The sequence below is a fragment of the Mus caroli genome, unplaced genomic scaffold (genome assembly GCF_978045245.1).
Source record: "Mus caroli unplaced genomic scaffold, Mus_caroli_1 scaffold_14, whole genome shotgun sequence".
NCBI lineage: Eukaryota > Metazoa > Chordata > Mammalia > Rodentia > Muridae > Mus > Mus caroli.
Window position 1 is genome coordinate 113174685 of NW_028227269.1, and position 13729 is coordinate 113188413.

The 13729-nt window shown below is 39.0% G+C and overlaps 1 pseudogene; it reads left to right on the forward strand.

Annotated features, from left to right (window-relative positions):
• Positions 1 to 435: 435 nt before the first annotated feature.
• On the forward strand, positions 436 to 10557 carry LOC110289177 (SNW domain-containing protein 1 pseudogene; annotated as a pseudogene).
• The last annotated feature ends 3172 nt before the right edge of the window (positions 10558 to 13729 follow it).

Consider the following 13729-nt stretch of genomic DNA (forward strand, 5'->3'; position numbering starts at 1 on the left):
GATTCTCTTTAATAGCCACATTCAACATTTATATATGCAAAATATATGATCTATAACATACACACACACACATACCACACACACACATACCACACACACACACACATATATATATATATATATATATATATATATATATATATATATATATAACAAATATATATATATATTTGTTAGAGGGACTGGTGATTGAACTCTGGGTCTTATACATGGTAGACAAATACTCTATGGATTGACATCTCTAAACTTCCTGGCCTCTGCTGTAGTGTTGAGTATCAAACCCAACACTTTTTATGTCAACTATTTGCCTCCATGTTAGTTAATCTTCTGCCACCGTGCCCAAACACCTGCTACACACAGTGTAAAGGAGAAAAGATTTCATTCCCCGTTTGAGATGGTTTGTTCATGTCCTCCTGACTTCCCTAATTTGGGACCATGTGTGGTGAGGCAGAACAGAGTGGCAAAGACCATGTAGTAGAGGAAAGTAGTTTTACTATCAGTGGACTGGAGACAGAAAGCAAGAGAAAGGTGCCAGAGCAAAGGCAATTTATGCAAGGGCACTCTTCCAATGAACCACTTCCTACAACAAGGTATTGAATCACAGCCCTAATGATCCAGATGTCTCTTGAATCTCACTCATATCTACAGCTGTGCTTGATGAATCTTCTAGACAACTTTCAGTACAATCAAGCTGACACCCAAGATTAACATCACAATCACTGAGCCACATACACAGCTCTTAGCAACAAGTTTTCAAATAATTACATGGTTTTCTAAAGGCTACCAGAGTGGCTTAGTATTTTTGTATCATAATGAATAAAAGGAGTTAAAAATAGTCAATGTGTTTTAATCTATTTATCTTTCTTTTTAGCTCACTTAACACAAATTGTCTCTTTTTGGTTTTGTTTTGTTTTTGTTTTTTGAGACAGGGTTTCTCAGTATAACCCTGGCTGTCCTGGAACTCACTTTGTAGACCAGGCTGGCCTCAAACTCAGAAATCTGCCTGCCTCTGCCTCTCAAGTGCTGGGATTAAAGGTGTGCACCACCACCACATGGCCACAAATCATTTTTAAAGTCTCTGAGACAGCGTTTCTCTGTGCAGCCCTGGTTGTCCTGGAACTTGCTCTGTAGATTAGAATGTCCTTGAACTCAGAATCTATGGGACTGTGATAGACAGCTTATTTTAGCTGAATGGGGCTTCCTCCTGTGACCCAATAGAGAAATTGAAAAGGGACAGAAAGGTGAGTCACGTTCCCAGAATCAGGTTCCTGTCCATAATTCTGTGACCATCAGTCATGTAGACAATGTCCCAAGCATCTGGCATTCTGGTTAGACACCACTCCCACAGTTACCTGACAATAGCCAGGTATGCTCCTCCCCACAGCTACCTGGCAACAGCAAGATAGCCCAGCCCAGTATAAAATGGCTATTTGGCCCCTCCTTGCACTCTTTAAGCCCTCACTTTTCTTACTCTCTAACCCTACTTCTCTCTTTCCATTCTCCCCTCTCTACATGTGGCCATGGCCTGACTCTCTCTTTCTACTTTCTCTCTTTCTCCCTGCCTTTCTACAATAAAGCTCTAAACCATACACTGTCTCAGCTCATCAAGGCCCACCATGCTTGAAAAATGGGATAGTCTCTCTCTCTCTCTCTCTCTCTCTCTCTCTCTCTCTCTCTCTCTCTCTCTCTCTCTCTCTCTTCTTTCTTTCTTCCTTGCCTCCTTTCTTCCTTCCTTTTTTTCCTTCCTTCCTTTCTTTCTGTTTGCTTGTTTTCTGGAGGAAAATAAGATGTGTAGCTGTGTGAATTCAAAGATAGGACCAATATGGAAAGAGTTGGAGATGGGATAACATTATTAGAATGCACTGTATTACTCTTATTGAGAAGCCTATAAAAGTCAAAAAATGAACATTAATATGACAACGAATTAGTAAAGAATCTAATGAACACAGAGACATCACATGTTAATCATAGCAGGGAAGATCAGTTAATACACTTAAAAAAGAAAGCCACAGAGGATAAAGAGTCCCTTCCATACCTACCTCATCTCTCTCTGGGGATTTGTGACATTTTTGTGTTATCTGCTGCTCATGAGCTCCCCTGCATGTAGGTTTGAAAAGACTTACACTGAAGTTGCAATGTCTGGCCTAAGAAAAATGGCATCCCTGTTACTTCATTGTTCACAGACCTCAGCTGAAGGGAGAAGTGGTTCTAGTTTACGTGGAGATGATGATTTACACAACAGCTGTTTTAAGTTGTTCTAGTATTTGTATAATATCCTGCTATATTGACAATGAGGGATGTATAGACAATGAAATACTACTCATAGTAAAACACAAATTATGAAGTTTAAAGATATAAATGGACCTTTAAAAATATGCTGAATGTGGTCACCTATGTTCATAAGACAAATGCTTCATGTTTCATGTTTTCTTTCATAATGTTCACTGATTTGACTATCTGATTGTGTGTTTAATTTGTAGAAACCAAGATAGTAGAAATGGGCCAATAGGGTCACATGAATTAAAGGAGATGATGTAATAAAGTTGAGATAAATTGAATGCAAAGAATGCATAGAGATGAGGCAGAGTGGTTCAAACACCAAATGGTGTTGGGGCATGGAGAAAAATGACAGTGGTGTAGGATAAAACAATGTTAAGTGTTATAAGAGAGGTAAGATGAAAGGTAAGATGTTTCAATGTAGGTAAAAACAAAAATATAGAGGAAATAAAATGTATGGTGCATGAAAAACAAACTAGGAATCCTGAGATTAAAACAAAATGCATTATGAAGTAAAAAGAGAAAAAAATTACAAATTTTCTATGAAAACCTCTTGAGATATAATGAACAGTTCATAGTTGCCTAATATATATTAAGGAATATCTTAGTGTTGATAGAGTAATATTATGTTGAGATTACAATGAGGATTTATGGATCTTCTGCTATAGTATTTTTTATCAAAAATATTGAATGCAAGGAAATTCTATGAGAAATTGCTGGTATTCAGATAATACTCACTAATCAGTTATTGCAATTGTTTCAGTGATCTGGGTCTTGGCATGCTCTATGGCTGTGTAGTATATGTATTTGCAGAGACCAGTAGAACGTATACAGATGGGCTGTATGTTTTATTTTGACCTAGGTATATTGGGACAGAGCTACAAGCATGGAGGGCAGTGCAGCTCCCAGAAGATATGAGTTATTAATTGGACATCTCAGTGCCCATCATAGGATAACTCACAATGAGTTAATGGTTAGAGAGTCCTCATAGGTGCCACAAGAGTATGAGGTATTTCACTTGCTATAAGTTTCAAAATAACTTAACAATTAAACCTCATTTCTGAGAAAAACATAAAATGCTGAATAGAATAAAATAGACAGAGGATCTGAATCCAAAGAACTGTCTTCCAGATATAACAGGACTCATGTGCATGTGAACCTACAGAAACTATAACAGCATGTACAAGATATACAGAGACTCAATACACATGGTGTCCCAGTGCTGAGAGAGGGTCATGGCCACAGGTTCTCACTCTTAACTAAGAGGTTTCTGGAATTCACACTTGTTTGGCATAGAAAATTAGCTTTCTCCAATGGAACAACATTGGGTCTATTAGCCATACTTAAGGATGGACACATGTCCAGCAAGAGAAGGCCAACACACAGTAAGAAATTCCATCCTCAGAGAGTTGTGGAAGAGGGTACTACTGTGGAACTGCTGGTTGTGTGAACAACCCTGTATTAGTGAGACTGCAAAGACAGTAAATATAAGAACAACCATTTATGAATAATCTCAGAACCTACCTCAATTAACAAGTATATGTTGGTAAATAAATTCTATGAAAAGTGACCTAATATTTTGAACAACCTACAGGAATTCCATATGCACACCTATACATTTTAATATAAGTATTTCTCACATTCTAAGAGAGTGGGACTTCTGCTAGAACAGAGCCAGAGTTAACAGCTCATCTGGGATCACTTAATACTTAAGAATATGAAAACAGTGTTTCTTTGCCCAGATGTTGGTGGTTTGGATTTTATAGGTCAAATTCAAATTATTCGTTATCTCCAACTATTTCAACAAAAGTTCTGGTCTCTCAGAATCCAGTGATATTTTTATCATGCATCGCCACAGTTTTCCCTTTTATTGTTTTGTGGAGTCAGGAACATGTCAGTAGAGGTGGTCACCACTGAAGATGTTGGCAATATATGCTGTCTTGTAGGTTTATCCTAAATCAGCACAGCTTTATTCACAGATGTCCTTTTTAAAACAAGAAAAAAGCAACTTAGGACTTTGAGGAGGAGGCATAAAAATGGAGATTCAATATTACTATTTCTGAACAAGTCTAAAGGTTAGACTTTTTGGTCATCTCAGTAACAGGGCAGATTACTGCTCCTCTGGGGATTCTGACACACTCAGGATGAGATTACAACCCTTTGTCTTCACAGTAATAGTCTTTAGAGTTCTCAGATATCAGGATATTAGTTGCAGGTAGGCTGTGCTGGAGGATTTGTCTACAGTAAATGTGGCCTGGCCTTTGAACTTCTGATTGTAGGTAGTACCAAAACTTCAAGAATCAATTCATCCAATCCACTCAAGAGCCTGTCCAGGCCTCTACTTTATACAGTTCATAGTAGTTGCTAAATGTGTAGACAGAAGCTGAGCAGGACACCATCACTGAGTCACACAACCTCAGCTCCACAATGCTGCAGCTGAACCAGGGAGTTAATGTCTATTGGAGGGAAAGGCACAGTGAATGCCATTGTCACCTCAAACCCTATCTCCTCATCAGATTTTGAAATGGTGAGCCCCTTCCTGTTTTTATTGACAGGAGGAGGAGAAAGATGCAGCTCCATTCCCTGGTTAGAGTCAGTGTGTTCAGGGACTGTGGAGAAGACACTGATCAAAGGTTTTTTTTTTTCAGGGTGAGGACATCCCTGTATTTAATGCCATAGACTCAAATAATTTGCATATTCATGAGCAGGGTACATCTTACATAAGAACCAGCTGGCCAACAACTGGAGAAGAAGGACTGAGAAGGCACATGGATTAGACAACAGGATGCATAGGTCCAAATCCTACTCATCTCTGAGGAAATGCACCCCATATCCTTTCCCTGAGCCCCGGGCAGATGCTTTGGATGTAACTTTCAAGGACTAAGCTCTCAATAGATTTTTTGGCCTGAGTCTGTTTGTCAACTTTGGGACAATGATAACACTTTGGATTATACATGGTACTTTGCAATGATGATAGTGGTGGTGGTGATGGTGATGGTGAACATGGTGATGTTGTTGTCGATGATGATTTCGGTGGTAAATTCCAAAAATGTCTATCTTTTGAGAATTAGAAACTTCTTTCAGATTTCTACAAGTAATATTTGAGTTTCCCACAGTTTATATACTTCAAACTTTGCTAAAAAGAATAAAAGTAAATGGGCTTAAAATATATACATATCAATGATTAATGGACCACTATCATGAGTAGCTAAATTATAGATATAACTATAGATGTTTTAACAAAAGATTTTATCAATAAGTCCATTCTCTGGACCTACCAACACTAAATCCCTATTGTTACTTTTGGAACCTTCCAATAAGTCTTTTTCCAAACATCCTAACCACTTCTGTTTCATTAACTAATAAGGAGTGTGAATTTAGTTACTAATACCAATATAAACATACCTAAAATCATCACTAGTAAAGAGTGGAACTCCAGAAATTTTCCCCCCAAAGGAGATTAATTTTGTCCATCAGTTTTCAAATGCTAAAAGACTTTCAGCTTGGTGTGCCCTAAGAATACCTCCCCATCCATGTGGCAATTTTTTAATTGCTATACTGTTCTTAGTGGTGATAACAAAATTTATATAATTCAAATCTAAGGGATTAAACTGATATTCATGAGCTTGCCAGTAGACATCTTTACTTGCTTAGTCATTTTGGGGTCTCTCATGTGGTAGTTTTCACTGATTTGATTTGTTTATGTCTTTCCTCTTAAATATAGCTATTGAGAGTTCATATGTACACTATGAAGAAACAGTTAAATCCCTAGAGATAGAATTTCATGTCTGTTAACCTAATTTTCTGTATCATACATCCTTATTTGCCCTGTTTTTTTTTTTGAGACAGGGTTTCTCTTTTTTTTTTTTTATTTTTTAATATTTTTTTTCCACATAATGTGGCAACTTTATTTTATTTTTTTTAATATATTTTTATTACATATTTTCCTCAATTACATTTCCAATACTATCCCAAAAGTCCCCCATAGCGCCCCCACTTCCCTACCCACCCATTCCCATTCTTTTGGCCCTGGCATTCCCCTATATTGGGGCATATAAAGTTTGCAAGTCCAATGGGCCTCTCTTTCCATTGATGGCCGACTAGGCCATCTTTCGATACATATGCAGCTAGAGACAAGAGCTCCAGGGTTCTGGTTAGTACATCATGTTGTTCCAACAATAGGGTTGCAGATCCCTTTAGCTCCTTGGGTACTTTCTCTAGCTTCTCCATTGGGAGCCCTGTGATACATCCAATAGCTGACTGTGAACATCCACTCCTGTGTTTGCTAGGCCCCGGCATCGTCTCACAAGAGACAGCTATATTTGGGTCCTTTCTATTTGCCCTGTTTTTGATGCCCCTTGATTCAGTGGTAAGAGGTTTGTAACATTACTTATCTGTGGCTGTGTACTATGTCAATCATTCTCAATTCTCAAACTACTCACTAATGTCTGCATCAATATTTACAAACAGTTACATATGATGATATGGCAGTCTCTAGATAGTCCATCCTTCGTCTCAGCCCCAAACTTTGTCTCTGTAACTCCTTCCATGGGTGTCCCGTTCCCAATTCTTTTTCTTTTTCTTTTTTTTAAATTAATTTATTATATGTAAGTACACTGTAGCTGTCTTCAGGCATTCCAGAAGAGGACATCAGATCTCATTACAGATGGTTGTGAGCCACCATGTGGTTGATCAAATTTGAACTCGGGACCTTCAGAAGAGCAGTCGGCACTCTTATCCACTGAGCCATCTCGCCAGTCCCCGTTCCCAATTCTAAGAAGGGGGTAAGTGTCCACAGTTTGGTCTTCGTTCTTCTTGAGTTTCATGCGTTTAGCAAATTGTATCTTACATCTTGGGTATTCTAAATTTCTGGGCTAATATCCACTTATCAGTGAAAACATATTGTGCGAGTTCTTTTGTGATGGGCTTACCTCACTGAGGATGATGCCCTCCAGGTCCATCCATTTGCCTAGGAATTTCATAAATTCATTCTTTGTAATAGCTGAGTAGTACTCCATTGTGAAAATGTACCACATTTTTTTGTATCCATTCCTCTGTTGAGGGGCATCTGGGTTGTTTCCAGCTTCTGGCTACTATAAATAAGGCTGCTATGAACATAGTGGAGCATGTGTCCTTCTTATTGGTTGGAACATCTTCTGGATATATGCCCAGGAGAAGTATTGCTGGATCCTCCGGTAGTATTATGTCCAATTTTCTGAGGAACCACCAGACTGATTTCCAGAGTGGTTGTACAAGCTTCCAATCCCACCAACAATGGAAGAGTGTTCCTCTTTCTCCACATCCTCGCCAGCATCTGCAGTCACCTGAATTTTTAATCTTAGCCATTCTTACTGCTGCGAGGTGGAATCTCAGGGTTGTTTTGATTTTCATTTCCCTGATGATTAAGGATGTTGAACATTTTTTCAGGTGCTTCTCAGACATTTGGTATTCCTCAGGTGAGAATTCTTTGTTTAGCTCTGAGCCCCATTTCTTAGTGTTTGTTTGTTTTTTGTTTTTTGTTTTCTGGAGTCCACTTTCTTGAGTTATATATATATATCATATATATGTATATATATATATATATATATATATATATATATATATATATATATATACACATATATATGATAGGTAAAGATACTTTCCCAATGTGTTGGTGGCCTTTTTGTCTTGTTGACAGTGCCTTTTGCCTTACAGAAGCTTTGCAATTTTATGAGGTCCCATTTGTCGATTCTCAATCTGACAGCACAAGCCATTGCTGTTCTATTCAGGAATTCTTCCACTGTACCCATATCTTCGAAGCTTTTCCCTTCTTTCTCCTGTATAAGTTTCAGTGTCTCTGGTTTTATGTGGAGTTCCTTAATCCATTTAGATTTGACCTTAGTACAAGGAGATAGGAATGGATCAATTCACATGGTTCTACATGATAACCACCAGTTGTGCCAGCACCATTTGTTGAAAATGCTGTCTTTTTTTCCACTGGATGGTTTTTGCTCCCTTGTCAAAAATCAAGTGATCATATATGTGTGGGTTCATTTCTGGTCTTCAATTCTGTTGCTTTAGTCTAATTGTCTGTTGCTGTACCAGTATGATGCAGTTTTTATCACAATTGCTCTGTAGTACAGCTTTAGGTCAGGCATGGTGATTCCACCAGAGGTTCTTTTATCCTTGAGAAGAGTTTTTGCTATCCTAGGTTTTTTTATTCCAGATGAATTTGCAGATTGCCCTTTCTAATTCGATAGAGAATTGAATTGGGATTTTGATGGGGATTGCATTGAATCTGTAGATTGCTTTTGGCAAGATAGCAATTTTTACTATATTGATCATCCTAATCCATGATCATGGGAGATCTTTCCATCTTCTGAAATCTTCTTTAATTTTGTTCTTCAGAGACTTGAAGAAGTTCTTATCATACAGGTCTATCACTTCCTTAGTTAGAGTCACACGAGGTATTTTATATTATTTGTGAGAATTGAGAAGGGTGTTGTTTCACTAATTTCTTTCTCAGCCTGTTTATCCTTTGTGTACAGAAAGGCCATTGACTTGTTTGAGTTAATATTACATCCAGCTACTTTGCTGAAGCTGTTTATGAGGTTTAGGAGTTCTCTGGTAGAATTTTTATGGTCACTTATATATACTATCATATCATCTGCAAAAAGTGATATTTTGACTTTTTTCTTTCCAATTTGTATCCCCTTGATCTCCTTTTGTTGTTGAATTTCTCTGGCTAGGACTTCAAGTACAATGTTGAATAGGTAGTGAGAAAGTGGGCAGCCTTGTCTAGTCCCTGATTTTAGTGAGATTCCATCCATTCTCAGTTATCTCAGGATAACTAAAACTGAAGAAAAGAAAATATCTCAAATATCACAGCAGACCTTGTAGGTGTCATCTGGAATGCAGCCTCCCTGATCCAGATACAAGAAAGGATAGATTTTGTGCATGTTAGAGGATTTTGGAAATGGAGGTGCTCCCAGAAATCCATGTGACCAGTATGGTTTGGATAAAATGCAAAAAAAAAAAGGTGTCAAATTCATTGACTATTCAGTTGGATCATGAAGGGAAAATTAAATATGATACTCAACATAGACCACTAAAAGAAAAGTTCATTTACAGGAAATACCATGACCTAGATCCAAGGGTAGTTATATATGTGGATGACTCAGATCTGCAATGTCTCTATGAAGAGACCAGTGAAGAGATAACAGAAAAGACAAGAGTAGCCTTGCAGAAGATAGTATCAAGGAAGGTTGCTGCTGCCATACCATATCAGCAAGGAGTAACATTCAATTCTGCAGCTAAACAGAGGGTTATTTGGATGGTAGAATTGCAGAAATACCCAATGGAGCCTCCATCATCCAAGATGAGTAAGAAAATTCCCTGTGGACCACCTACTCCTAAAGTGGCTATGATGTACTGTCCTACTCAGAAAAAGACTTTTAAAGAACAGTTAGAATGGAAGATCCCTTAATGTATCCAACTAGAAGAACTCAAAACTTTATAAGATTCCTTTGGATAAACAAATGATTACTGATGGAAAAAGGGCTGCAGCCTATACATATAAATGAAAATTTGCAAACTGCCTGAAGCACTATCTTTTGCTGATCTGAAGGCACATGAAGTTGTGGAAATGTGAGCCGAATTGGAGAAAAAGATGGCTCAAAAAATAATAATAAAGTGAAACTTAGAGAAATGGCCCAGAAATTGAAAAAGGAGAGATGGGTTGAAAGTCCATGTGAAAAAGAGGATGGAGAGACATGTGAAAGGGATGAAATCCTTCATGACAGGCGAAAAGAGAGGCAGTGTGACTGGAGCGTTTCTAGGGCAGCTCCTGATAACAGGTCAAACTAACACAGAAATGAAAATGGTGATGTCAGTGAAGTCATTGATCTTGGTGTGCCCAATCCTTGAACTTCCAATGAAGTCAAGTATGAACAAAGGCCATTCACCTTTGCCAAGGGCTTGCAGGAGGAGAGGATGAAAATTACATTGTTTATGATTAGGCCTGGGGAGGTGGGAATGATGTGGCTCAGAGTATCTACAGGCCCAGTAAAATTCTGGACCATGACATGTAAGGTGATGACCTCAGAGCCAGGAAAAAGACTTACAGATTCATGCCAGATAAGGTGTTTTCTTGTTCAGACCATAGTCAGAGACTCAAATGGACCAGTTCACTTTGAGGATGATCCTTTTGGTTTGGAGATGTTTTTTGAAGAAGCCAAACTGCACAGTTTTTCTAAAAGACCGTCTGAAGGCATGATCTTAGTTTGTATAAAGCCATAGTGTGTCTGTATTCTACAAGACCTCTGCTACATCCTCACTGCCTTCTGATCCTTAGTCCCAGGCAGTTTTGCAAAATGGATACTGATTCTCCCACCCCCTTTCCTTTTCCTACTTATTTTCCTGTAGATTGAAATTTGCTAAGTGCTTCCCATCAGACTCCTTCGGGATGTCACTCCATGCTTGATCTTTTGTGAGACCAGAGTGTGGGTCACATATGTCAAGCTCCCAGAGGACAGTGCTGTTATTACCCCTCTATATCAACATCAGTTCAACCTGGGTGGCACTTACATGTTACCAAGTAGAGCTTCAGCAGGAGGTACCTTGCTTTTCTTTGGATCACAGCTGCTTTGTATTCTCAGAAAATACTTCTCAGAAGATTTCACCTCAATGACACTGGTCTCTTCTTAATCATAATGAATTTTATAACTACAACTAATCAACATCACTTGTCCCAGTAGCCGCCTTCTCTTGTTGATTATAAACGCAAACCCACATGGCCAAAGCTGACAAGTTCTGCTGTTTGCAGGATCTTGTTCTATTACATTATCACTAGCTTCATCTTTCCCAACTCCTTCACTGCCTAAGCTTGACTGTCCTGGAACTTGTGAAAATTGACCTTGAACTCATACATCTGTTTGCCTGTCTCCTGGGATTAAAGGTGTGTACTACCATGCCTGCATTTAAGCTTTTCTTCACCTAGAACTTGCTCTGTTTTTGGCTGACCTTGAACTCAGAGATCTGCTTGGCTTTATCTCCTGGGATTAAATTTTGCTGTGTAGGATCTTGAAACAAGTTCATCACTCCTTGATTCAACTTAACATCTTTGAACTCAGGATTTAGCTCCATTTCTATTCCTGCTGCCCCTTTAATACTTCACCTATATGTTTTATATTTTTCCTTTCAACATATTCCAAATGCCCTTTATGTGATGTAAGCAGAGAACAAAGTCTATAACAGGCATTTCTGAGACTTCCTTATTCAAGGCTATTAATCTGAGTCTCTAAAACTTACCCTCATTCTGTCTCTTCAGACTAGGCCAAAAAGCAACCACTTAAGAGCACTAATCCCAAACACTAACATGGTGGCTCAGAAGAAACATCTGCTATTCTAGTACCCAGTGGGTCCAATGCCCACTTCTAGCATCTTCAGGCACCAAGCATGCATGTGGTTTCAGATAGCTATGCAGACAAAACACAGACACACACAGACACACACAGACACACTATGGTTACATGACGTATATGAGTGTGGGGTGTGTGTGTGTGTCTAAAACAACTACAACACCTCTGTGAAAGTTAGAGAACAACCTGAGAGAGTCATTTTTCTCTATCTATCTGAGACTGTACTCAGGTAGTGAAGCATGTGAGCAAGGGCTTTTTCCCATTCTGACACCAAATCACTTTGACAGATCTACTTTCTTAGTTGTGTTGTAGTAAAGTTGCTGTTCTCTATATAAGCAGAGGACAAAGAGGGATCATCATGGTACAAGCAGCCCAAATGATATGCCCCTGCGGAAAATGAGACTTGACTGTAAGAATACATACCCATCCCTTTCTTCCAAGCCTACAACCCAGGTTATGGTCTAGGCATTTCTGATTTCCCACATTCATTATTTTAACATTGTCCTCTGTAGCATCTTTTGTCTCTCATCACCATAGAAAGCCAGTATCAAGTAAGAATTGCCCTTTGGTTTATTTTGTTGGTGTGGTGATTTAATTATGCTTGGAGCAGTGTGTGGTCCTATCTGGAGGTGTGGTCTGGTTGGAGGAGGTGTGCCACTGTGGAGGCTGGGCTTTGGGGAAATGTTTATATACTCAAGCTCTGCCCAGGGTGAGACACAGTAGGTTCTCCTTGCTGCCTTCGACTTGGGAGGCAGATGCAAACAGATATCTGATCTAGCTTAACCTGGTCGGTAGAAAGAGTTTCAGGGCAGCCAGGATTACACAGACAAACCCTATCTCTGAAAGAATCATCTCTCTTCTGAGTCTCAGTCCTCCTTTAGAGAAGATGGTGCTCACCAGGTAAGGAGTCGATTTGGGTTCTGGATATGCAAGGGTCTGGGAGTACATATATTTTCCATTTTTCTAACCAGATTTTTCAGGCTCAGTGTCAGAGCGAGGTAACTTGGCCATGATCATGGCTAGAAGCTCTTGTGGGCTTCATTGATGATTAGGCAGTTCAGAACCTGGGGTCTTTCATCAGGTGCCTTGCCAGCCTACTTGCCTCCCTCCTTCCTTCTCTGCAAGAAAGCAAGTCCATCTTGCTTTGTTGTGAGGAATTTAACTAGCTGCCTTCACATTACTTGCTACATTTTAACCTGGAATAGTAAGCTGGATAAACCCATCCACCTGTAAATTGTGATTTTCAAGAGTTTTTTAACAATAGCCACAGAAATGAAGGTAGAACCAACATGCAATATTTACTAGTATGGTAGTAGCCTTGATACAGAAAAATAGGCGTGAGTAGTGCTTACCAAGTGTTAGAGGTAGCAAATATTTGAGTCTTCTTCAGGTACTCTGATATATATTAGTAGGACTATGAGAGGAAAGGTAGAATTTGAAATGAATGCACACAGAAAAAAGCCATGGGTTCGCTGTGTATTGTGTGCTTGTCATAGCAATGTTGAAAAGTAAAGTCTCAAAATGGCCAGGCTTGATGAATACAATGCTTTCAGTTAGCTTTCATTTGTATGTTTTTAAATGTCATTTATAAAAAGCAGCAAGTACTGGCTAGAGAGACAGCTCATTTATTCAGAGCATTGGCTCTTCTCACATAGGACCTGGATTGGTTCCAGACACTATCTCCAGTAACTGCTCACAAAGAAAAAATTAGAAAATAAAAGCCTCTTGTGGTGGCAAACACCTTTAATCCCATCACTTGGGAGGCAGAGGCAGGGAGATTTCTGAGTTCGAGGCCAGCCTGGTCTACAAAGTGAGTTGCAGGACAGCCAGGCCTACAGAGAAACCCTGTCTTGAAACACCTGTCTATAAAATTTTTTTAAGAAAGAAAGAAACAAACAAAGAAAGAAACAAAGGAAGGAAGGAAGGAAGGAAGGAAGGAAGGAAGGAAGGAAGGAAGGAAGGAAGGAAGGAAGGAAAAGTTATTTTTCTTCAAGGGAGTCTCACTATGTAAAAAAAAACATTTTTATGGAAAAGCCCCATACCCAGAAGTA